Raw genomic sequence first — 27,343 nt, 5'->3', positions numbered from 1 at the left:
TTCTGACACGGCATGTGCCGTGTAATATGAAGTGTCGACCTCAAGTGGGAACGTGCTTCCTGTATTTAGGGCCTGAGACCCTTCTGGATCAAGCCCAGTCTAACTCTCCAGAGTCTAACATCTTTCATCGGTGTCTCTGAAGAAGCCTACATTCGGGCGAAGTTAAGCTACTTCAGTTTACAGAGCACGTGCGCCCTCCCTCACACCTCTGTGCCACCGGCAGTCCGTCCACCAGGGCCTTCCTGCCCGCACTGAACAGGAGCGTGTCTGGAGGGGGCCACGCCCCTCTCTTGCGCTCCCCCAGTCCTGTCACTCACCAGAGGGGCCTCTGGAGTCACTGACGGGCCGTGCACAGCACCAGGCACTGGAGCACACATCAGTGAACAGCAGAGACACGGTTCTGCGCCCAAGCACCCTTGGGGTGTAGCTTCTGGTTTAACACGTGTGTGTTAGTCACTCAGTCGTGTCTGATTTCTCTACAGTCTGATGGACTGTAGCCTGCCAGGATCCTCTGTCCATGGAATTGTCCAGGCAAGGATACTGGAGTGGGTTGGCATTCCCTTCTCCAGGGGATCTTCCTGACCCAGGCATTGAACCCCAGGCAGACCCTTTACCATCTGAGCCACAAGGGGTCACCCACTAGTGTGGATGTCAAATCCGACCCCACGTGTCGGCCCCTCCCTCCACTCAAATACGAGATTCTAGGAGCAAGACAGCCTCCTTCAACTCTGCAGCCTCAGGACCTACGCACTATTAAATAAAGCCAGAGTGAAGTTCTGATTCCAGTTGGTTGCAAGAGGTAAAAAAACCCATGTGCTCTTTAGAAGCTCTCTGCTTTTTTTTTTTTCTTTTTTTTTGCGGGGTGGGGAGGTGGGGTGGGGTGGGGCGTGCTTCTTTTCTGTTAAAGGAGTACAAACCTGAAAACATCATTCATTAAAATGCAAGTCTCCTGCAACTGTCTTTCTTCTCCTTGCTGTGAAAGGCAAAACATCCCAGTTATTCCCTAGGTCTGGTTTTTGTTCCCGACTGTATACCCCGATAATATACACTGTATCAAACACCTAGAGCACTTAATCAATAAACATATGCTTGATGCCTGAGTGACAATGCATGAATAAATGAATGGATGCACTGACTTTTGAGTGCTTTACAACTGCTCTTTGTTTCATTGTAAGGAGAATTCAAGTAGGTAACAACATTCCATTTTATCACCGGAGGGCTGTTCACTTGTCATGTTAGTAGTGAGCGACTCAGCGCCCGCTGTGTGCCCCCACTCCTATTTATCCCATGAGCTAATCTATCTTTATTAAGAATATGAAGCTCTGCATCTTAGCAAACATACAAAACTGATAAAATATAAGCATAAAAATTGAACTAGTTCAATAAGAGCAGAAAATCAAACATTTCCCAAGCTGTATAATTAAAATGCATAAGTAAAATCTTTTGCTCCAGACAGATAAAGAGAAACTAAACTTGCCTCATTATATAATAAAATATACTACCAGGTCCCTGAAGATGGCTGTAAGGTGGATAAGCTACACCTTTCTGGCACGAACAGGTGTTTTAAGATGGGTATAAACAGACACCTGGGATACTCTGAACCCCTTTCCCTTTCTAACAATGTGAACTAAAATTTTCCACCAGTCACACACTCTAAACCTACGTTTCAATAACAGGTAAAATATTTCCTTCTACCACCCTGTTCATCTTGTTCTCATTTCAACGCACAATCCAACCTGGCCAGCTTTCTGACACCCACCTCTCACTAAGCCTCAGAATCAAGCCTGATCATCATACAGTTAGTTTCAGCCTTTCTCCTGAGCATTTTGCAAGTACCAGCTCCTCACAGTCCTAACTGGTTACTATCAGTGTTCCCATTTTACACATAAGAAAGCTAAGTCTTAACGAATTAAATTCTCCAGGTCACACAGCAAGCAAGGGAGCAATCAGGATTCAAGCGTTAGCTGGCTTGAAAGTGTTAGTCACTCAGTCGTGTCTGACTTTTTGCCACCCCATGGACTGTAGCCCACCAGGTTCCTCTGTCAGTGGGATTCTCCAGGCAAGAATACAGGCGTGGGTTGCCATTCCCTTCTCCAGGGGATCTTCCCGACCCAGGGATCAAACCTGGGTCTCCTACACTTCAGGCAGGTTCTTTACCGTTTGAGCCACAAGGGAAGCTCAAAACTAGCTTACCAGCACTCTTAAAACTGATGGTGCTATTCTGCTTTCCCAAAGTAACCAGATAATTTACTGTTAAAACAATGAACAAGATCTGGGCTTTCCAAAGCAACCACGACAGAGAATTCTTCCTAAAGCTCAGTAACATTCAACACGACACTGACAAATTCTAGTTGGCTCGAATCGAACATATAGGCTGCACCCCTGGAGGAGAATTGGTCTTTTTGATGCTAAGTGTTAAATAAGGCCCAAACCCACCGTTTCTTAACCCACAACACTGCAATAATGTGAGTTAACTGTGAAGGTCTCCAATGTCCAAAATACACAACCTCTTCATGTGCATCGCCCTTCCTCTAAGCTCAGTCTACCAACAGTTTCATACTTAGGCAAGCTGGAACCTGTATTCTTAAAAAAAAAAAAAAAAGGTCAGAACCAACTTTCTAAAAACCAAAAATATATAAAGAATGTGAATATATTATGAAAATCATCTGGGCAAACAAAAGCTTCTTTACGCTTCAAACTAATTTTCTAGCCAAAAATACTCTAATACTGCACGGTGGCGCTGCTCACAGGTGGGCATGCCATGTCTCGGGCATCTGCGCCAGGGCTGAACACAGGGTTTGCCATCCATCTGTACTAAGCACTAAGTGAACACAGTAACAGGAAATAAGAGGCGAAGTTACTAAGTTCTGAAAAACCAACACTCACAACACCACCAACAGACTGCCCCACTTTCCTCTCAGTGCTCAGATGGCTCCTGCTCACTCTAACCAGTCCATTCTAGAGCCCCCAAGGCGCTGTCCTTTCTCCTCCTGGCCGCGCTTACCTCTCAGGCAAGCTGAACAGAAGTGCTGTCTCCTGCCAACAGCTCTACAATGTGTGTTTCTCGCTCAGACCCGCTGCCTGGCTGTCGTCCTGGACTGACTGCTGTCACCCTGCATCCCAGCACCACAGAGAAGCCAGAACTGCTTCCTGCCCCAATTCAGGGCTGGAGGAAACTCTTGCAAGACTGATAAGATGAAGGAGAAAAGTACTCCCCAGAGGCAGGTGTGGGCAGGAGCATAGCTGCAGGTTGATATGGCAGCCAAGACCTCAGGTACGTTCCAAGGAGAATTTCAGCTGCCCCAGAGAGAGACCCCAAGAACCACCTGCCTCAACACACTGAGTTCAGTGGCAGCAGCACCAACTGTCCATATCACCGCTGAGCCCGGAGGAACCCGGGGACGCACTCAGTGTGAGGGCTGCTTCCCTGACCTTTGACCCTGCCAGCCCTTCCAACACAAGTGATGGCTTCTAATTCCTATGTTGAAAAAACATCTACAGTGGCTTCTGAGTTCCTGACCAAACCCTGACAGATATACTGGATCTGGGACCAGCTGCAAGCCTGCTCAGAGAAGCGAAAGGTTGCCCAAGGGAACTGCTCAAAATGCCCAACAGAGCTCAGGCCTGATCTTCCCTCACGAACCTCCTGTGCAGTCCTCCACGTTTATGAGCCCTGCCTTCCAACGGCCAAGGCCACAAACAGTGGACACCACCCCTGACCCTTCCTCCCACACTCCCCACCCAATCTTGTCGGCTTTTCCTGCAGAACATGCCCAGAAACTGCCCTTGGTGCCATGGCCACCAGCACTATGCCGACCTGAGCTGCCGTCATCACTCACCCGAGCAGGAACAGCGCGGAACAGAGGACCCCTGCGCCTGCCCCAGCCACCCCAGTGGTTGTTCTCAACACAGTAGGTGACTCGGCATCTCAGTCAGACACACTACGCCTCTGCTCACAATCCTAGATGGCTCCTCGGTTTACACCGATGTTCGCACGGCCAGAGAAATGTGTTGAGAAAAAACCTGCTCAGGACTATCAGTAAGAACAGATGCTCAGAGTTGAGGGTGCAGGAAACAGCATCAACAGTCAGTCACAGAACAAGGCAAACAACTCTGGGGGCTTTCCTTGGCTGCTTGTCAACAAATGTTACTCAAGGAGTCGATGGTCCTGAGGAACTGGCTTCCAAGAACAATGTATGTGGACTACAAGGGAGAATATTTTCAAAGAACTGGACAAAACACTAAATTTAGTATTACCTGAAGCAGAATACAAATGCTGACTGAAAGTACATGGGAAGCAGGAAAAGGGCTGGCTGGACAAATTTACAAAGATCGTGAAAACGTTAGGATGTTTAAAGCATTTAAACATGGTTATTTCAACTACAGTTATTCACTGGGTTCTTCATCTGCAGGTACCCTGTGCAAAGTTTTCTAATCTCTTGTGTGTTGCTGAACCAGCAGCATCAACAGCAAAGTTCACTGAAATAGTCTGACTTGTCCTTCCACACAGCAGTTTAGCAGTTTGGGGTAGGTTTTGTTGTGACTTGTTGACCTCAGAAGCATGACTGAAATTGCTCTGAAAGAGACCCTCCGTCGACTACTACTGTTACTGAACACTGTAGTCAATGAAATTAGCTTTAACTAAAGACTGGCTAAGGGCTTCCCAGGTGGCGCTAGTGGTAAAGAACTCACCTGCTAATGCAGGAAACCTAAGAGACAGGTTATGTCTGCATCAGGAAGATCCCCTGGAGGAGGGCATGGCAACCCACTCCAGTATTCTTGCCTGGAGAATCCCACGAAGAGAGAAGCCTGGCAGGCTACAGGCCATGGGGTCGCAGAGTTGGACACGACTGAAGCTATTTAGCATGCACAAAAGACTTGATAACATTTCTTAATGAACCCAACCTAAAATTCCAAGGCTGCTTATATGAGGCCCTTCTACTGCAGTAAAGTCATTTCAATGACAGCCAACATCTGAATCACAAGGAACACCACGCTTCTTTACACACTCCCCAAGCTACCAGAAGTTATGAGAAGTGAGATTTCCATTCCCACACAAATTCACAGCAGATGTATTTTCTGAGTTTAAGCTACAGTTCCAGCAGCATTTTTTGAACCTTGATGCAAGTATAATGAAAATTTACATATTTCAAAATCCATTTAACTATGCAGTTGAGGCCCCCCCTTCCAACCATCAACCGGAAGTGATTAATCTGCAATACGACGACACGCTAAAAGGCAAATATCAAGAAGAATCTAAGAGAATTCTATAAATGCCTTCCAAGTAATGAATATGCTCAATTAAAATGATATACTCCTGCACGGTATCAGGATCTGAGAGCACCGATCGGCATAAAGACATTTTCAAAGATGAAATACCTCCTTGTTAGATCAGCATTAGGAGACGAACATGTGTGACTGACTCTGATGACAGGCAGCACTAGCTTTAAAACTCAATTTAAAAAAGTGTTACCCCCCCCTCCACTTCCGCCCCTGAAAGAGAATCCCATTCTCTCATCAGGGGACCGATATCATAAAAAATCATGCGCACTTATAATTTGGATTCTGTCCAAGAAAAAAATTCTGTGTTCTCTCTTGTTATAGAAGTATTTACATAATATCCTTGATTTTGTCTATTAGTCTGGAAAACCTAAACTATTTCTCATGTGCCCATTCACATAAAAGCTTGACAATCCCGGTTTTAGTCAACCAACATCCTCCACCACCCCGTCTTCTGCACACAGGAACAGTTAGGACATATTTCACCCACCCTCAACCTTCTCCGTTGATTTTCTTTTTGATTTAAGTCTACCATTTTACATTTATTCCTAATAAATTTTAATTTTACCTTAATGATTTTAGCACTTCATTACAACCTGTCAAAATATTTTAAAATTCTGATTCTAAAAATGAGCTATCTCCCAGCATGACTCCTGATCTTTATTCAAGTTCCAAAGGAAAACATTAGGACAGGTGTCAAGTGTGGCACACTTTTGGAGACATCTTCACTTAGGAGCAGAAATTCTGATTTTCTAGTTTTGTGGTAAATTATACCACATGTGGTTGCAACATATATCGTATCCCTAAAAGCAGTAATTTCTTGAACTCCCTAGTCATGACAGAAATAATTAACTTGTCTAACGATAATTAGGCTTCACACAGTAAAGGGTGAACTTCACCAGAGGAAAGGCCAGGGCCACACACAGCTCCCAGGAAGTCACCTCTGCGCCCCGGCACCTCCTGCCTGATGAGGCTGCCGCAGTTTAGCTGGGCCTGAGGTCACACATTCCTAGGTAGAAACTACCCTCAATTTTGGTAATGGCAAATCCTACTTAAAAGGGACACGTGCCCACCTCTCACAGGTATGTGACTATGAAGAGAAGCCTAACTGTAAACTTCAGCTCTGCCCACCTTACAACAGCGTGCTGAAAACATTCTGTGCCTGTCAGAGTCCCACACACCTGGTCGGCCTCCTATGTACCAAATACATGTCTTGCTGTCTGTCTCTGGAGGAGAGGAGAGGTGGGGGAACATTCTAACAGCCAGTTGAGATGGGTCTATATGGAGTCTAATGGGACTGCATGCATTTGGGGTTTACCTGGCAGTTTGCGATGTATTACATGGAAAGTAAAACCATGATTCGGATGATTAGCCTAAACCTTTGAGGAGCGCCAGATGTATACAATCTATTAAGAAGTGGCTCCCCTGGGTGCTGGGCTCCTCCTCAGTAATCCAAGAGCCCTGAAGTTCTCTCTGCAGGGAAAAACACACAATTCTGCTTACAACTTAATTTCTGGGGCTCATGGACCCAGGAAAGAATGTTTCCTCCTCAAAGCTACCGCGGCTGCTCGTATTTCAGAGCAAACAGAGCTTCATGAGCGGGTCACCTCAGGAGAGTTACCTGGGACCCCTCTTGCCGCCCGGCCACGCCATGCGCCTGGTCAGGACCCAGAGATTAACTCAGAAAACGGCTTCAAATCACCCCCTTCTCTCCAGCTACTCAGCTGCACCCTTGATCGAGGCTTTCCTCACTTATTTGTACCACATCATTATATGATCAAAGGAGCGCAGACTGAAACTGAACCCTGCCCTCCGCCGGTTCCCCTCCAAGTGAGCCAGCTGGGCAGCCATTTCCTGAGTGACAAGCGCCTGCTTCCTGCCTCCCCTCCAGAGCACATCTCTGTAGGGCCACAGCGCTCATCCCGTCCCAGCCTCCTCCGGCCCCACACATCTGCTCTGGATCAGAAGCAAGTGCAAACATCCTGCCTTCCACACCAAGCTCACCGCCCTCCTCCCCAGCCCGTGCTGAGCTCCAGATCTGACAGGAACAGCCCACTCCACCCCTGCGGCCCTCACACCTCCACGCCTCTGCACAGGGCGCTCCTGCTTCCCACTTTCCACTGAACTCCTACAGATCCTTTCAGACACCTGCAGAGGCCAATGCATCTGGTCCACAGCCAGGTTTTGTAAGGTCCCTGCGCTAAGAATGTATTTTTTACCTTTGTAAGAGGAAAATTCAAGAAATACGTGGCAGGCCATCTGTGGCCTGCAAAGCCTGAGGCATCCACTGCCTGGCCTTGAACAGAGAAGTCTGCCGACACCGGAGCCTCACCGGCACTGGGGCCGCATCCTCGACCCTCGGAGCACCGGCCGTGCCCATCGCTGACCTGAGCCCGCCCCACGCCACCCGCCTGCATCACCAGGGCTCAGTGCTGCACGAGGCACAGGCAGGGGTTCACAAATGCTAAACAAATGAATGAGTTCAACTGACCCGTTCAAGAAGCAGCCAGGGAAACATGTGAGTGGAAAGGCTAGGCCTGTAGTGATCCAGCACTATGTAAGTCTGAAAAAGACCCTGATCCTGGCACTTGACATTTGCCTCACTTTACAAAGTAGCCGCACACATACCCGCAAAGGCAGAGATTATAGACACTAGACTTTATAGATAAGGGCTATCTGAAACTGAGACTCTGACAAACTAAACAACTAGTCAAAAGTCACAGGACAAAAGGCATAGGGGTAACATTTGAACCCAGGCCTTTCTGCTTCCCAGATGAGAGACTCCTGCTAAAAGAGCTGCCTCTCTACACAAACCATGATGCCTAAACCTCTCAGCTGCCAATACCTGAGACATTAGGGGAGGAATAAAATTTAACTTCTGACCTATTATTTAATTTTGATACTTTTCAAGTCAATGCTACTTTTTGTAAACAAAAATGAAATGAATACCCAAAGTAAGCACTTGGCTAAAAGACCCTGCTATAACCACAAACTAAAATTTTCTTCCTTTTCTTTCTTTCAGTCTTGAGAAGGTAAAATTAAACAGCTTAATTAACAAATGCCACTGAAAGGAAGCAGCTGCAGGCACAGCGTGAACCCCCGCCGCTCGGCTAAGCTGAAACAAACTGGCAGTCGAGGCAGTCACCTGTCCTCAAGCTTCAGAGTCCAAGAGCTGCTACCATGCACTAACACCTCGACTTCAGGCTGGAAATAAAACAAGTGTTTCCAGAGTTTTCAAAAGTGAGATGTACCTAAGTGTCCAGAACTTTGAGAGTTAGGGTCAAGATACAGCCAAACTGAACTAGGATTTTGGGCTTCCCAGGTGGCGTGAGTGGGAGACAGGAGACACAGGTTCGACCCCTAGGTGGGGAAGACCCCCCTGGAGGAGGGCATGGCAACCACGCAAGTGTTCTTGCCTGGAGAATCCCATGGACAGAGGGGCCTGGGGGCTACAATCCACGGGGTCACCGAGAGTCAGACATGATTGAAGCAACTGAGCGCACACATGGATCTATTAAAGATAACATTAATTTCAAAGACATGGTTCCATACAGAACACATTTTCTTACTACAGTCCCATTTTAGAAATAAATCACAGCAAGGTACATCAAAGAATAGTCATTCATTTGGAATTTATCAAACACTAAAATAAATTATAAGTTATCAAAGGAATCTTTATGGCAGTCAGAAAACACAGGGACTTCCCTGGTGGTCCAGCAGCTAGGACTTGGCACCTTCACTGCCAAGGGCCTCGGCTGCATCCTTGGTGGAGGAGCTAACATCCCACAAGACGTGTGGCATGGCCAAAAAAAAAAAAGAAGAAAAAACACCTAAATATCAAACATATTTACTGAATGGAACAATACATGCTTTATGAATAAATAATAAAAATATCTCATATCAAACTGTAACCCTTCAGTAAAGAAAAATTCCTTAAATAAGACAAAAAAACTAATCATAAAGAAAAAGACTGATAGAATCAACAATGTTAAAATTAAGAACCTTAGTTCCAAGACATCTCAAAAGGATAAACACAAACTGGAAAAATATATTCACAACTTACAGTGACAAAGGACAGTAATCCACACATGTAAAACAGCTACTAGTCAATAAGAAAAACGTAAGAAGAAAATCAGGCCAATGTCTTCTCTTCATAAGAAAGAGATATAACCAATATATTAAAAGATTATTAACCTAATTAGTACAAAGAGAAATTCAGTGTAAAGCCACAAACAGATACTATTACATAACTACCAGAACGGCAAAACTGAAGAAGGCAGAATCAACTACAGCGCACTGCCAAGAATGCAGAGCAGCCAGGAGTCACCTCCCTGCATCAGTGGGATGCGAGTTGGCAGGGTACCCTGAGAGCAATCTGGCAGGAAGCAGGCAAGCTGAAGGCTGGCCAGCCAGAACCGGCATCACACCCCACGTGGGCAGGCGAGACATCCACGCACGTGGGCAGTAGAGGCTGGAAACAATCCAAATGCCCATCAACTGGAGACCACATTACACAACAGAGAAAGTGAACCAACACTGACCACGGACAGCCCTCCAACAGGTCTTAACCACAGTGCTGAGCGGAAAGAAGGCCAGTCGCAGAAAAACAAATGCAGTGTGATTCCCTAGTAGAGAGTTCAACACAAACAAAACTGACACAAAGAAATGATAAATGCCATATTCATTCAGTGACCGCTGTTTTAAATGTTGGGGATACAGTAGTGAACATTTTGCTCTCAGATCTTCTGTCACGGTCAAGTGACAAAGAAAATAAAGGTGAGTAAAATAACAGTGGTAGCAGGGCTTGAAGAAGGAGGTGGTAACTCAGAAGGCTGAAGGAAGACGGCTACACAGGCTTACAAAGTAAGAGGGGGCCGTGGTAGGGAACAGGTGGGCTCAGGGCGGGAGGGGATTCTCCATTGTTGCAGCTGGCCCACAGCTGCCAGGCTAGCTTTCTTCTCTAAACCAGGGTGGCTGCATCGTTTGTTTTTGTACGGCCCATGAGTTAAGAACGGTTTTTAACTGCGTATGATTAAATAAATTATTAAAATAATAACGGGCTTCCGTAGTAGCTAAGTGGTAAAGAATCCTCCTGCCAATGCAGGAGATGGGGGTTCAATCCCTGATTCAGGAAGATCCCACATACTTCAGAGCAACTAAGCCCAGGAGTGACAACCACTGAACCTGCACTCTAGAGCCCGGGAGTCACACCACTGAGCCTGTTCTCTAGAGCCCGGGAGTCACACCGCTGAGCCTGCACCCTAGAGCCCGGGAGTCACACCGCTGAGCCTGTTCTCTAGAGCCCACACTCTACAACAGAAAAACCTGCACAGCAACAAAAACCCAACACAGCCAAAAGTAAACTTAAATTTTAAAAAAAGAGTAATAACATTTTGTTGCATGTGAAATTACATGAAATTCAAATTTCAGGGTCCAGAAATAAAACTGTACTGGAAAACAGACCATTCACCCCTTTGCCCAGAGTTCACGACTGCTTTCGCACCACAACAGCAGGGCCGAGTCCTGGGCACAGACAGAAGCCTAGATGCCCTCAGAGCCTACATGTTCCTGCCTCGGCCTCTTCCCCCAGAGCGGCCAGCACCTCTGTGGCCTCGGGCGCCTTTCTCTGGGAGGTCAGAGCACTCTTGGTCTACAGCTTACTCACACCTCACACATGTTCTTCTCTATCTCTTCAATGTTTAACAAAAGCATCTCCTGAAAAGGACTAACATACTAAGCGCATTTCTCTGATGAGTTTTGCTCTATTAAAGCTTCATGCTGCTTCTCCATCCTAATGACTAAGTTTTAAAAAAAAAAAAGACACACTGCTATCAGGAGCATTAAACGAACACTGCAAAGCAAGCAACGTGTATTTTGACTCAAGTACAAGAAAAACAGAAAGAAAGAGAGAAAGGGAGGGAGGGAAGAAAGAAGGAGGGGCCATTCCACCCCAGGTTCTGAGGCTGTGGAGAGATCCACGGCCTTGCTTAACACCCAGCTGGTTAGGACTATTAGATGCCTCTGAGCATCACCAACTTTAAAAAGCTGTACAGTGACACTTGATCCCTTTCTGTTCCAAAAGAAATGTGTCATAAATTGTTATGTCACATTTCAGCAAAAGCCATGATATCTGGCCAACATAAGCATATGTGTTCAAAGCAAGTTCCTTCATGTCTTTTAAATGTAAACCAGTACCACCGATCGAGTTAACAATCTTAATGAAGACCATCATTAAACGTGGTAATGAACATGGAGAGATCATTACAACATTGTTTTTGCATATGTCTGAAAACTTCCACAAAGTTTTTAAAATAAAATTGAAAACTCACATTTTAACTTGATCACTGGGAATTAAGTATAATTCCCAGTAATAAACTTAACCACAATAAACTTAAGAATGTCTGAGGACTTTCCCAGCAGTCCAGTAGTTAGGACTCTGCGATTTCAATGCCAAAGGCCGGGGTTCAAGTCCTGGTCGGGGAACTAAGATTCCACAAGTCGTGTGGTGCGGCCAAAAAATAAAAGTAAAAAGAACTTCTCTTCATTCAAAAGACAAAAAGAAAAAAAGAAAGAAAACCCACTGTGTCAGTGAAACTGCACAACAAAGTGGGGAGAGAAAGTGGAAAAATATATAACCAACAAAGGACCTGTGTCCTGAACATATAAAAAAGTCTATGAATATATTTTTTAAAACTAATATAAAAATACAGGCACTTCACAAAACAGTGAATCCAAATGGCCGGTAAATGTATAGAAAGATGTGTAACCTCATTATAACCAGGAAAAGGCTGTTTAAAACCACAAGGCGGTAATATTGCAGAAGCCACCAGGAGAGGCGGGTAGGGGAGCCGGCAGGAGCCCACGCTGTCATCAGAGGGGAGGCTGCTCAGGGGCCCAGGAGGGCCATCCACGGACACCCACTGAGAAGCTGCTCTCAGCCAGGCATGCCAAGGGCAGTCAGCTCTCCACAACCTCAGGTCCTCCATGTGAGGCTGAAAACACTGGGGAAAAGCCCAGAAAGTTCCAAACAGGGAAACTTGAACTTGCCGCACTGGCAGCAATTTACACAGCATTCCACTGTGCCAGGTACTGTAAGTCATCTAGAGACGTTTATAAAGTACACAGGACGGTGTGCACAGTTGTATATACGGGACTTGAGCACCCAAGGAACCTGGTATCCAAGGAAGGTCCTGGTCCCAACCCCTCGGACACCCAGGAGCGGGCAGCTGTACATTTAACCAGAGTCACATTAATGGGAGACTACTAACGAGAACTTTAATTTCACTTGGCCAATTTTAAGGAGACAGAGATTGTTCCAAAGAGCTCTCTCCACCAGCTCATTTCTATTATTTTTGCCTTCATGGAGCTGCACAGCTGACTGAAAGATCAGGGAGGGGACAGAACTCACATGCAAACAACCTCCTCAGTGTTCTGAGACTACATTTAATTCCATCGCCTTTGATAAGTGCTTCTCTACCTCTGTAACAACTTTCACAGTTACAGACCCCCTTCCCACAAAGCCCCCACAACAGAGCTACTTGGTTTAGTCTGGGTGACTGACTCCTCCCAGGACCCCAGCAGGAGGTACCCTCCTTCCATCATTACACAATTACTGACCGACCACGTAGCACGAGAAAAGACAACAGAGAATCCTTGTTCCCAGGCTGACAATATGCTATTTACCAACACATGCATCAAACTCTGCACAAGGCCCAGGGTCGATCCCACGGTGGTACACTAACTTTTACTCAGGCTGCCTCTCAAGAAAAAAGAGAGGCAAAACCAAATTCATGAAATTCAGGTACAAATGTAATGCTAGGCATAGAATCAATTCACACAATACCACTTCATCAGTCACCCCAAGACTTGGCAATCACCCTGATTCTAGCAAAAGCTAGCCAATTCTTCAGCACCAAAACAAAACCACCAAGGAACGTGAGCCTTCACACTCACATGCACACACTCCCCTGCTATATGCACGCATGCACACACTCCCCTGCTATTTGCCAAAAGCCACAAGTCCAGGAGCCATACAAACTGCTACTGCAACACGAGATTGTTCATTTAAAATCCACACCAGGATTCAAAAGAACTGAGTGGGCTCAGCAGAAAACCTTCAAAATCTCTACACAAAAGGAACTATGAGGTCTTCTCAAGACTCCAAAAACATATTTAAGAGTACTGTTCGGAAAACAACCTTGTTAGCAAATCTAAAGAGGTCAAAGAGACCATACTCATACATACCTCTGCCATTTATGGCTTATGTTTGCCTGCTACAACTTGTGTTTCTCTTAAGCCCTCTAAGGCAGTGGTTCACAAACAGCACGCACTGAAAGCACAGCAAGCTGGAACTGACAGCCGGCCCTGCCCCCAGAGCCGGAGTCAGTGGGTCAGAAATCAGGCTGGAGCCTCTGCACTTCTGACCTGGGACAACCCTGAGAAGCACTGCCAACAACCTGGAGCTCCCCAGACCCTGCAAGTGTGTGTTTCCCCCCACGGTACAGCGGGACTAAGGGGGAACTCGATGAAGCAGAACAAACTACTCTCTGCTATCCAAATGCTGACACCCCAAATGACCGAAAGGTAAGGGACCTGTCATGGCAAGCAAAAGCTGGCATACTATATAACTGGCAGGCAGCAACAGGAAATGGGTTTTTAAAAATGGTTTCAGGGCATAATGTAAAACTCTTGTACGGCAGCCAATGAATCCAGCTGATTAGTAAAAGACACACTAGAGCTTCTGGACCAGTAATCAAGGAGCTTTTATAAACCCCACTCATTCTGTGTCACCTTGAGTAGTCTTCTATGCCTGCAGAATTTAGGATGCCTCCTAATGAACACAAGATCAATTAATACAGGATAAGTTTCTATAAAAGAACACTTCAAAAACGTAAAGGGGAACAGCAGTATGTTTTCCCTAGTCCAAGTATGATGATAGCAGTAATCTAAAATAAAGCAGACGGAGTGAAACAAAGATAATCCAATTCTTCCCTAGTATCGAGTTTTACATGGTTTTAAAGGGAGGTCCTTCACCAAGGCAAGCAAAGCCACAGATGACTGGCTGATGTAATAGCTGTCCTCCAACCCAGGTGGCTCAGTGGTGAAGAATACGCCTGCAATGTGGAGGACCCAGGTTTGATCCCTAGGATGGGAAGATCCCCTGGAGAACCGAATGGCAACCCACGCCAGCATTCTTGACTGGAGAATTCCATGCACAGAGAAGCCTGGCAAGGTATAGTCCATGGGGTCGCAAAGAGTGGGACACAACTGAGTGACTAACACACACACACAACTATTAACAAGTTTCAGTTCTTCTCAATAAATATTGTGCTGAGCACTGGTGACCCAACAGTGTGAAAAACCAAGTGTCTGCCTTCATGGTGCTTAAATTCTCATGAGAAGACACACAAGCCACTAAATATATATAATGTGTACAACTGTAAGCTCTTCCTTCAGGCCAGCAAAGACAATTACACGGTGCTTTGGTTACCAGTAGACACAAGCACCACGGCTCACAGCAGAATCCAAGCTACAGGACTTTCAGTATAGACAATGGAGGCAGAAAGGAGATCCCAGGCACAGAGAGCCCACAGACAGGAAAGCTTAGGTCCTTCTAACCCTTGGTTTTGGTTCACAGGCCCCAAATAAAGGAGCAGAGTATGTGCCGACTCTTAAAAGAAGAATGGAAAATTCTAAGTTGGTGAGAATGAGCACATTAATTTCAGAAACATTTATAGAGCAGCAGTGTGTCAGAGATTATAAATACCAGGATTACCACAAGGGGCTCATACCTGTGTGAGACATGTGCAATTTGTTTTTCCCTTTACATACCCCTTGCTTCCCACAAAACTGTCTTCAAACAACACCCACCCTTCAAAAAAAGTCACCAATGAAAAAACTGTAAACGTGGAGGTTACTAACGCACATCCTTTGATAAATAAGAAGGATCAGTCACTGCATCATGCATTATACATTTTATCTACCTGATTCTAAACAGATGTCAAATAATGAAACAATCTTGGTATATTCATCAAAATGGTTACTTACACTATGTTAACCAGATGAGCACTTCATAATCCAAAGTGTCAGGTTCAAGTGAAAATATAATTACCTAGACTTTCCCAGACGTGGTCATTACACTAGCACTCTATTTACTCCCACCGCAGGAGACCGGGTTAGAGTTTTACTGGCTGCTGCTCTTCCCACCAGGGAGGCTGCACGCAGGCTGTCAGGAGCTCACACTGCAGTCCCCCAGGTCCAGCCAAGCTGGGTCCACCCCTGTGGGCTGAAGACCCACAATGAGCGACTGTACCTCTAGGCTTCCACTGTTTCATCTGCAAAAGGAAGCTGCAGACCCAAGTACCGCTCTAGTTTTCTCAAGGAATAAAGCAGATAGAGCACTACAGCACTTGGCTCTGCCCTGGCATACGGCGTCTAACACGTGCAGCTTACAGGGCAGAGCTTCTCCAGTACTTAACTCATCTATAAAAAGGCAGTGACACCCACCAACAACATGGGCACCCACCAGGTGCCCAGCGATGTTCTTCCCCTCTCACTGGATAATATTCAAATATATAACTTAAGTCATTCTTCTGGATCTGAAAAATGAGTTTACAGTACACGGCAAGGTACGTAAGTAAGATTTAGGTAGGGCCGCTTCAGTTAAATGCAAAGTGTGTAAGCAAAAGCCTGCACGTCCTTCATGTCCTTGTGGTGATGCCACGAGCGTTTCCCTCTGAGGTTTCCAACTGCTGAAGAGTGGCGACGGTGCCACTTGGGGAAACACTTCCTACTTCTGTCTATAAATCACTTCATTAGTGTTTATGCAAAGCACACTAGACTTAACAGTTTTGCTAAAATATTCCTTTTTTTTTTTTTTGGCCACACCATGTAGCTTGCAGTATCTTAGTTCCCTGACCAGGGACTGAACCCAGGTATTCTGCAGTGAAAGCATGGAGTCCTAACCACTAGACCACTAGGCAACTCCCTAAAAATTCTATTTAAACTGAAATTGTAACTGTATTTGTGCATCTGAATTTTATTTCCATCATTGAGCCTAATCAAAAAAAAAAAATGCAATTGTTATAGCTATGAACAGAGGGGGTTCCTCTACAGATTTCCAATCAGAAACACACTTGTGTAATTCTAAATGGTAAGATTTGGCAGAATTCCTAGAAATTAATACCAGAAACTGGTAGACATGAATTTCATTTCTCTTGCATTGAGTTGTCTTTTGGTAGTCATGAAAAAAAGGGGAAAAAAAAAAATCTGCCAAAATGTCAGTAGAGAGAAAAAGCAATAAAAGACTCAAATAAATCCACTAGTAAACACTGAAAATGGAGAAGGCAACGGCACCCCACTCCAGTACTCTTGCCTGGAAAATCCCATGGACGGAGGAGCCTGGTAGGCTTCAGTCCATGGGGTCTCGAAGAGTCAGACATGACTGAGGGACTTCACTTTCACGCATTGGAGAAGGAAATGGCAACCCACTCCAGTTTTCTTGCCTGGAGAATCCTAGGGATGGGGGAGCCTGGTGGGCTACCGTCTACGGGGTCACACAGAGTTGGACACGGCTGAAGCAACACAGCAGCAGCAGCAAACACTGAAAAGAAGGGGGAAAAAAACCCTAACTCCTGAACGTGGCTGGGTGAGCGAGAAAAACACAGGTGGCCCAAGGGGACCCACACCTGCTCTCCCCCCACCTCCCTCACCCAGGGTCCTTCTGAGGACGGGTGAGCAATGCAGCATCTGAAGCTTTCTGTGCGTACATAAACTTCTTGGAGCTTAGTACTATCGACTCAAGTAAGGCCATTTGCTTTGCCCAAACTTTCTTACGCGAACATTTTAAATAATCTATACAGATGGCATTGAAAATTCTCAAAGATTCCTACAGTAATTTCTTGCTAATTATTTAAGGGATTTTAGTAAGGGGAAAACTAATGAAAATATGTTCTTAAACTAGAGCATTAAGGCAAAGTAAAGTACTTCAGAAACTAAATTTTTCTGATTTACTAGCCAGAAAAAAAAAAAAAAAAAAAAAACCTCATTTCACAAATATGATAAAAATAACAGAACGTTTTACCAATGGCATTTTTTGCAGATCTAGAACAAAAATAACAACAAAAATTCTAAAAATCTGTATGGAAATACAAAAGACCTCAAGTAGCCAAAGCAATCTTGAGAAAGAAAAACAGAGTTGGAGGAATCAGGCTTCCTGACTTCAGACTATACTATAAAGCTACAGTAATAAAAAATAATAGAACTTTTCATGCCACTGAAATTTAAAACCAGATTTATTCTAGATGAAAATATATCTAAACTGAAAATGTTTTATTTTAAAAGTTAAAGATTTATATATTGTATTAGCTACTTGAATTGCATCTTTTGTTATCCTTAAAACAATATTTAATTATTTTTTTGAAAATTAAGACACCTCAAAGTACATGAAAAAAGGTTTCCATAAAACCTTTAGAGATATGAGCTAAGATCCCACCTCCCTAATTCAAAATAACATGCAAAGACAGTAACTTTCAAAGTTTTCTTTTACTATCCATACCACTTTATTACATCACAGACTACATATGTATCACAAAATACAACAGAGTAATTTCTTCTGAGGGAACTCACCAGTATTTCTCTTAAAAGGGTAGGCTTTAACAATACAATTTTGTTATTTAGACAATTTTGCCAACCTTCTAGTAAGAAAAGTTATCTAGCTGAAGAACCTAGTTTTGAGAATTGGAACATTAATGTCTGTACTTTCCAACAAAGGACACAGCGTTACAGAAATGAGTTTCGTTAAAAACTAAACTGGGCTTCCCTGATAGTTCAGTTGGTAAAGAATCCACTTGCAATGCAGAAGACCTTGGTGCGATTCCTGGATCAAGAAGATCTGCTGGAGAAAGGACAGGCTACCCATTCCAGTGTTCTTGGGCTTCCCTTGTGGCTCAGCTGGTAAAGAATCCACCCACAATGCAGAAGACTGGGGTTCAATCCCTGGGTAGGGAAGATCCCCTAGAGAAGGAAAAGGCCACCACTCCAGTGTTCTGGCCTGGAGAATTCCATGGGCTGTATAGCCCGTGGGGTCGCAACTGAGCGACTTTCACTACTCACTAATAACATTTTCATGACCCTTACTGCTACTCCTAACTCCCACCTTTCCCAGACACTTTAGACGATTACACTAGTGGAACATCACTCCTGATCTAACACTTCATGACTCACTTTCGGGGACCCACGGCCTCAGCTTCATAAATACTAAGTTTTGGATGCAGGGTCTTTATTTAGCCAAGCACTTGCTCCTCAATGCATCACCTCTGAATGATGTACAAGTCCTTCTGTTTAGTCCTTTCCTTAAGTGTTATGTGCGGGCGCGTTTAAAATGGAACATGTGTTTTAAACAGTATTTTCCGGTGCTCATCATTAAACTGGATTATTTGATAATGACCTGAAAAATTCTCCAGAGAAGAATCTATAATATTTATCTTTAGTACATGAGTGTTCAGAAGATGCTAATGGTAAACTTGCCTAGCTTTTCCCCTCCAAAGACAGCCAAAAACATGAAACCATATACTCATAAAGATACTGAGACAGTATTTTTATGAATTGAAAGTTGAAACACAAACTTCCTTTCAAAGTTTCATGTGTTTAAATACTACAGGGTTTTAAAAATTAACTGAACAGCACAATTGGACCAAAATATTATCCAGACTACAGCTCAACAAAGTAAGCTGAATGCTAACTTACTGTGAACCTTAAATCACGTCATCCACATACTTTCCTCCCGCTTTTCAGAGGTTGTCAAAAGACAGGACGACTAACCTGAGGGCTTGGCTGCGTCATTTCAAAGAAGAGACTTATTTTCATTACCCGTTTGACAAAAAGTTTTAAGGGTGAGGCTCTGGTATTTCATCTCGAACAGTGATGGCCTGTTTTTCCAACCACGAAGAAGTTTACATCCTAAGTAAGAATCCCAATGATGGTCGTGCAGATTCAGATAAGTGCAGATTCTCAAACTCTGACACAGCCTTCAACTTGACCGTATTTCAAGCGGTTCCCATATTACCACAATATTACTATTATGTTAGTCTCACTGCCAAAAACCCAGCTGCAGGCTAACTGAACAAGAAGACTGCTGAAATGGCTCAAAAAACAACATCAACAACAGGAAAAAACCTTTACCCTTAGTGCATTAAGCTACAAAATGCTGCAGTCAAATAAAACCAAGTATTAATAGCAGCGTACACGTACACACACACACACATCCATCCTCCTCTGAGGAAGAAAGAGGTGCTAGGGAAGGACCCGGAGAGAGAGACAGAGACAGAGCCAGCTCGCAGCGGAGTTGGGGGCTGGGGCGGGAAGAGGAGGAAACTTGGGAAGCGCAGCGAGTCCGGCCAGGTCTACGGCGGCCGCCGGAAAAGCTCCGGGCGGCAGAAAACTTGAGCGCGGGCCGCGGGGCCGCGGGCGGCCGGCCGCCCCGCACGCGGGCTCGAGGCCCGCCCGGCCCGGCCCCGGCCGAGTCCTCTCCCGGCCCTTTTGTTGTGGAGGCCCTCGGCCCGCTCCGGCACAGGCCAGCCGGCCTCCCTTCCCGAGCCCGCACGGCCTCCAGACCCTCGGACTCTCGAGCCCGCGGACCCCCGGCCTCCTTGCGTCCCCCCAGAGCCCATGCTTCCCGGAGCCCCCGGCCTCCCCCACCAGCCCCTGGCCTGGAGACCCTCAGACTGTCCGGGCCCCGCACCCCTCGGCCCGCCGGGGCGCCCCGGCTTCCCTCACGCCCCTGCCTCCCCGGGCCTTGGCCGGCGCGGGAGGGGCCTGTCCCCGCCGCACCCGCCGCCGGGACAGGGCGGTCCGGCCCCGCTCGGCCCCTCAGCCCTGGGGCCGCCGCCCTGCCAACCAGCAGCTCCGCGAGTCGGCCCCACGCCCCGGCCCCGGCCCGGGCCCCTCACTCACTCCGACCGCGGCGGTGCCGGCAGGCGAAAGCGGACGACGACCGGGCGGCGCCGCGGCTGACGGGCCGCGCTCCCTCCCACGCCTCACGCCGCGGGCGCACAGCGGTCCCGGCCCGGCGGCGGCGGCGGCGGCGGCGGGCTCGCGCCCTCGGGGCCGTGCTGCGTCGGCGCGGGCCGCGCGTGCGCGGCGGCCGGCTGAGGCGCGCCCCCGCCCCACCCCCGCCGCTGCGCGCGCTCGGCCGCGTCCCTGCCCCGAGCTTCCGCCTCCCGGGAGTACCGCGCAGGCGCGCCGCGGCCCGCGCATGCCCAGCGCGCGGCCGGGCTCGACCCACCGGGCTCGCGCTGGGGAGACGCCGGAGCCGGGCTGCGGGCGGCCGCGGGCGTGGCTGCGACCCCGAACGGCAGGCCCGGGGGAAGCCCTGGCTGGGGGCGGGAGCGGCACCCGGCCAAGCGGACGCCCCGAGGCAGCAGCTCTGGGCCGACGGAGTTGAGGGGACTACGGGGGAGCCCTCGCACCCTTTCCCTGCCCGGAGCCCCAGACGCAGCCCTTCTGGAGGCACCGCTCCCCCGGTCGGCAGCCCCACAGCCGGTCCCCAGGGGCCGAGGCACGGGTGTGGAGCCCCGCTGTGTGCCCGCGCCGGCCCGGGTCCCCTCCAGGCTTCACGCCCACCCTACTGGGGACCCTTTGCAGAGAGGGAGCGGGTTCAGGGGCGTCAGAGCTAGTGCTGGGCGGACCCAGGTTTGATCTTGGAAGGTGGACCTCTGCCTGAGCACCCGCGGGGCGCTGACCTGGGCCCGGAACCCCGATGGCGCGGGTCCCCGAGGGGCTGAGGCTTGAGACTCACGAGGGGATGGCAGGGAGGCAGCTGCGATGAGAGCAGGTTTTGCCAGGAGTACGACGGGGGTGTGGAGTGGCGGGGTGGGGGTGCTGGGTAAGAAATGCAGATGGCTAGGAGCCTCGCAATCTTGCTCAGGTACCTGGATCTCCTATACTTTAGGCAGCAGGGATCCTTTGGAAGATTTTAAGCGGAAGTGATAATCTGATTTGTGTTCTTTAAAAAAAAAAAATCACGGGCACCCTTGCGGTAGGAAACGAAACCAGAAGCAGAGCAACTTTCATTTTTCATAGTGTCCCTTTGATCCCCGCCACAAGGCGAGAGGCGGGATAGGCACACAGTTCTCCTTTTGAAAGGTGAACTCCCTGAAGCTCAGAGAGGTGACCCTCTGTTCCCTTCTGAGAAGCTGTAATCCCGTTATCACTAAATCAGGTAGAATAAAATGCTTTCGCTTAGCAAGAGTTCTGCAATTTTTAAACGTTTCCTTTTATCGTTCTTTCGTGAATATGTAAGGTTTTTTTAAAACTACATTTAAGATCTTAAGAAATGGTGTCTCTTGATGTTAGCCCCAGGGCCTTTGCACTGGCTGTTTGCTCTACTTGGAAATCTTCCCCTCTGCTTGGATCTTACTCCCTCACTTCCTTTAGGCTCAGATGTCACCTCATTAGATGTCAACCCTCTCTCTCTGTAATAGGAACCACCCACCACCCCCCACCCTTTGACACACAGGCTCTACCGCCTCATGTGCTCTGTGCTTTGGACATCACAGCCCTACAGTGTGTGCTTGCTTATTTCTGCATTGTCTCCTCCCTCCACTAGAATAGTAGATTCTCTAGAGCGGATTTGTTTTGTTCACTTCTGGGACCCTGGCACATAATAAAATATTTGTTGAGTGGTGAATGAAGCTTTGCGTGGTGTGAAGTAAGGAATTATTTTCAGAAGTATAAGGATGGAATGAGAATAGAAGAGGACTGAAGGACAAAAAGGAGTTATATTAATGATATCTTTGGGGGATTGTGCTTAATGTGTAGACTAAAAATGGGCACCAAATTTTTTATACTTCTCCCTGAAAGAAGTGGAATCTACTTTTTCAGGTGGTACTAGTGGTAAAGAACCCGCCTACCGATGTAGGAGACATAAGAGACACGGGTTCGATCCCTGGGTCAGGAAGATCCACTGGAGGAAGGCATGGCAACTCATTCCAGTATTCTTACCTGGAGAATCCCTTGGACAGAGGAGCACAGCAAGATACAATCCATAGGGTCGCAAAGAGTCGGACACGACAAAGCGACTGAGCATGCACGCATTTGGACCGATCTTGTTAACTTGCTTTGACCACTAAAATGTGTCACAGGTGATGTATGATTTCTGAGCTGAAGCCTCAAGGGGCCGTGCAGTTTTCACTGTCTTAAGCCCAAGTGTGCCTACTGAGTGGTGACTGAGGCACCCAGGTCAACAGGCTGCCAACCACCAGGAAGATGAATGACGCTGCACTGGGCCACCCAGCCCCAGAGAAGCTGTCTGACAACTGCAGCCACCTGAGACCCAGAGAAACCTAGAACTTCCAGCTGCACCCAGACTGCCTAGCCAGACAGTTATAAGCCAATAAAATAAAATATTGTGGTTTTAAGTCTCTCATTTTGTTACACAGCCATAGACAACTGATACTTTGTTTCCTCAACTTTATCATGATATGTTTGAACTTGATGTTTAACTCTCACTTAATAAAGAAAGAAAATAGGGAAAGGGTGAGAGGAAGAAGCAATGCAAATAAGAAGGGCAAAGAGGTACAAAAGGAGGAAGGTAAATAGTGAGGAACGCACTGTCTAACAGACGCTTCTTATCCCTGGAGCATACCTGCGGTGCCTAAGTGCTCAACCTCTGGAGATGGAGGAACAACAGAGCTGACCCAGGCTCAAGTTCACCAGCGTCTGATGCCGTAGGTTGCATAGCATCTCTGAGCCTCACTCCTCTGTAACCGGGGCTTACAAAGGATGGGGAGCAAATGGACCATCCCGTAAAACATTCAGCAAAGTGCTTGGCATTGTATACCCTCAGCGAGTGTTCTTGCTTAGCTGCAGCATCAATGTACAGATTACCAATCTTGATCACAGACAGGATACCCAAAGGACCCCACAGAGCATAGTGTTGCCAAAGGTCAACTGTACTTGGGCTCTGTGAGTCAGATCCTGTAGACACTCTCCAAACCTCCTAGCAACTCTGCCCCATGGATGCTGTGATCATCATCCCCATTTTATTGATGTGAAAACTGTGGCTCAGAAAAAAAGCGAAGCCATCAGACAAACAGCACGGCTGGAATTCAAAGCCCCAATCTGTCCAACTGTGAAGTCTGTGCTCCTCCCTCTCCCCGCGAGCCTCTGCTGCACTCGGCCCTGTACAAAAAACAAAATACAGAACGCCATTTGGCTTCTCCCTTTCTGCACTGCGCCAGATGGGCCAAGCGCTGACCTTGTGTGGGAAGCTTTCAGTAAGGGCTTCCTGTGTGGTGGCAGAGCAGCTGCACCGACCCTGGGAACAGGTCTCCCTGGAGAAGCCCCTTGGTTCTCTCATCTGGAGGGCGCTTGCCCCCAGGAGGGACTCGCTCACCACAGGGAAGCAGAAACAGATTTAAGGTCAGAAGGTGGATGCACGGTAACAAGAGCACGCAAGCTGATGACCGAGTCCCAGGTTTCTGCCCACTTCGTGGCATTGACCAGCCTGCCATCTGCCTAAAGAGGCTGCGGTGACAAAAAGTGGGACCCGGAAGACAGGTGTCTGGCCCACCACTAGGCCCATTAAGATGTGCCCCTGGGAGCTGTGGGCCTGGCCCTGGAGTGCCAAGGATCGGAGACTACTCAGGGACCAGGCAGCAGGAAGCAGGGGAAGAAGAGACGAGGCCAGGAAACCTGGGTTCAAATTCCAGCTCCCCCACATGACTACCCAGTGGTCCTAAAGTAGCCACTCAACCTCTTTGCCTCAACCTCTTCATCTGTAAAATGGGGAGGGGAGGTGACTGCAAGACCAGAAGGAAAGGGTCGGGGGTATCCCTAGGAAAGATGTCCCGAGGGGAAGCAGGCCAAAGGAGAGGCAGCACGAGTGGCCAGAAGGCAGAGTCCGTCCTCCACGCTCTGACCGAAGTAGAGACGAGATGGGCCCCCACCACAGGGTGTGGCTCTCCTGCCAGGAAACTTTTGGGCTCACAGGACGCCTAGACAGTGTACGCATGTTTCACTACATGTTTGAGGTTTCACTTCCCTAGGGAATTTAATGTAGGAAGTAGGCATGTGGGGTTCTTCTCGACCACTAGGGTGGGGAGAAAGGGTCACGCCCCCCAGCAGTGCCTGCAGTGGGCACGTGTCTCCTGTGAGCATCTGGGAGCAATTCATCCCAGATGGGAGGAGTGTCCCCAGCTGAAGTTAGGGGCGCCCCAGCCCCCCTGCTCATACAGATCACCCGCCCCACCCCACCCTCAGGCTGTTCCTGGTTCCTCTGATACAAGGAGCTCTAGCGGGACCTCTTCCAGGCGCCGCCTCCACTCCACACCCTCAGCCTCCCCTCTTAGTGAAAGTGAAGGGACCCTGCGTCCAGCAGCAGACACAGGTGTGGTGCCGCGTCCCAGGGCTTCTGCTCTCAGGCCTGGGCCCCCTGCTCACTTCCCAACCCCCACCCCCACGGCACACACACACACACACACACACACACACAGAGGGGACACCCTTCCCCTGTACGGTGCTGAACAGGCCCAGGCCAGGGACAACCCCTTGCCCCTCCTGACCTGAGATAGCCCTTTGGCCCAGAATTGGCAGTTAAAGCTCAAATCAGAGTGTCCAGAGCTCCCATGCCCCAGCTGCTGCCCCTCACCAGCCTCCACAGAAGAAAGGGGGCCATATTTCCTGGGAAATTCTGCCCCCAGACTATCTATAATCTCATTTAATTCTCACAACCACCTTGGCTACATCCCAGTAAGTGCATTTTATAGATGAATAAACTGAGGCTAGAAGGGGACGGCTACCCAGCTCAAGTCTACCCAGCAAGTAAGTGACAGACACAGGACCCAAACCAGCTTGTGTGGCTCTGAAGCTGCTCTCAGGCACTGAGTTCCCAGCTCCATGCTCATATTTTCCATTTCCATCAAGATCTTGACTTATGCTAATTCTCAGTGATCCAGAGCAATAGTTTGGGAAAACTACCTCAAGTAAAAGATCAGCTTTTTTTTCTTCCAGTCCATGTGAACTGATACTTTTGTAAAATGCAACAAAAATAAATTATTAGAAATAAGTGATTAACAGATAAATGCGTGTGCATGCTCAGTCATATCTGACTCTTTGCAACCCCATGGACTGTAGCCCACCAGGCTCCTCTGTCCATGGGATTCTCCAGGCAAGAATACTGGAGTGGGCTGCCATTTCTTACTCGAGGGGATCATCCTGACTGAGTGATCCAACCCACATCTCTTGTGTTTCCTGCATTGGCAGGCAAATTCTTTTCCACTGTGCCACCTAGGAAGCCCAATTAATAGACATATACTACTGTATATAAAATAAACAACAAAACCTACTGTATAGCACCAAACACTATATTCAATATCTTGTAATAACGTGTAATGGCAAAGAATCCAAAAAAGAATATGTACATTTTCCCTGTTCTTCCAGTCACCAGTATAAACAATTGGTATCTCTTTTGATATGCGGTGCTTCTGCATCCATTCAACATGTGTGATATCTGCATATACACACATCTACACAGTTAGAGTACCAGAAATGATGGAATATGGCAAAGTATTCTTCAACCTCTTTGTGAACCATTGTGAATACCACACTGAGATGGGGAGATGATCGCACAACTCTGAAGGCACTAAAAGACATTGAATTATACTTTTTCATGAAAAAAAGAGGGATCCGACTCACTTCAGGTCCTGAAACTGCAGCTTCAGGGTGACGAGGCCTGACTATGCCTTGCAGCTCCAGGTTCTGGTCTCACATAGGTTTTCTGTTGTAATAGCAAAGTGGTCCCCTTCTGTCCCCTCAGCAAACTCTGGAGGAGAGCCAGCCCCTTTTCCTGTAGTTTCAACCCAAGTCTCAATGGGTCTGGCTGGCCAGGCTTTGCCAGGTCCCATGCCCACCACGGAACGGAGAGCAAGCAGCCTCGCTCAAACCAGACCTAGAGGTGGTGCGAAGGGAAGGGCTGTGAGCAGGCAGAACAGCAACTGTTCCTCCTCACCCCTCTCCTCTGGTCATAGGACCCCGCTTGCCCCTCAGGACACGCACTGCCCACATTTCACATGGTCCGGGGACTGTGGTCCCCTCTTCCCCAGGCGGGTGGCTGTCTCCCAGGATATAGCCCTGGCATCCAACAGAGTGGGAAGCAGGCCCAGCCTAGGAGACAGCTCACTGCTGACCAGCCTGCCGTTCCTCTTTCAGTTTTGGGGATGTGCTGCTCATGCCTCCCTTACGTGAGCCAGAGTCAGCATGTAAAATTACGGACACACAGCAAGCCCTCAATTAAAAATAAATATTAACACTACTGTCTCTTCCCAAAGTGTCTTTTGACATCGTTTCTTCTTCGGGTCTGATTTTTAGAACAGTTTTAGATTTACAGAACAATAGAACAGAGTTCCCATATGCCCTGCGCCCAGTTTCCCCTGTTATTAGCATCTTACATTAGTATATTTGTCGTAATTCGTTAACCAGCACTGATGCATTGTTATTAACTGAAGTCCATAATCATTCAGACTTCCTTTGTTTTCTCCATTTTTCTGTTCCAGGGTCCCCTGTGGGAACCCACGTTGCATTTAGTTATCGTCTCCTGACACTACACTGGAAACTTGAATTCGGCCATGGTGGGAATAGTTACACCGTGAAAACTGGCAAACCCTGCCAGTCAGGGTTCTCCCCTTCCCAGGAGCCTGTAGCTGAACACTTGGTAGCACACCACTCTCTGTGTATACGCTGTTCCATCTGATGAGATGATATTGTCAAGATTTGGAAACAAATAACACGAGGATGTAAAAAACAAAGCTTCTTTTTAGTCTGACAAAACAAAATTCATTCTAAGCACCTGTCAATTCTGTACCCACTTTTTGCTTTCTCTTAGTGAGCCTCTTAATAATCATGCTACAGTTTTAAGCATCTGTTAGATACTAGGCATATGAATCCATAATCTCTTATCATCACTTTCAAGTTAGATGTTATTATTATCCCGGTTTATGGAGGAGAGAACAGGCACAGAGAGGTTGCGAGACTGCCCAAGGTCAAATCTGCTCCTGCCACAGGGCCC

The 27,343-nt window shown here is 47.5% G+C and overlaps 1 protein-coding gene across 29 annotated transcripts in view; it reads right to left on the bottom strand.

Annotated features, from left to right (window-relative positions):
- Window positions 1-20,389, bottom strand: part of PTK2 (protein tyrosine kinase 2) — a 192,975-nt gene extending 172,586 nt beyond the window's left edge. For 17 of the 29 annotated variants that reach the window (XM_027560729.1, XM_027560731.1, XM_027560740.1 and 14 more), the window contains exon 1: window positions 20,233-20,358. The gene's annotated coding sequence lies outside the window, so the exon portion shown is untranslated. Of the gene's footprint in view, window positions 1-20,232 lie in introns of all 29 variants that reach the window. The other 12 variants (XM_027560750.1, XM_027560758.1, XM_027560747.1 and 9 more) reach the window with 11 other exon arrangements.
- Window positions 20,390-27,343: the final 6,954 nt, after the last annotated feature.

This window comes from Bos indicus x Bos taurus, chromosome 14 (assembly GCF_003369695.1).
Source record: "Bos indicus x Bos taurus breed Angus x Brahman F1 hybrid chromosome 14, Bos_hybrid_MaternalHap_v2.0, whole genome shotgun sequence".
NCBI classification, from domain to species: domain Eukaryota; kingdom Metazoa; phylum Chordata; class Mammalia; order Artiodactyla; family Bovidae; genus Bos; species Bos indicus x Bos taurus.
This window is presented reverse-complemented; position numbering and strand designations above follow the sequence as displayed.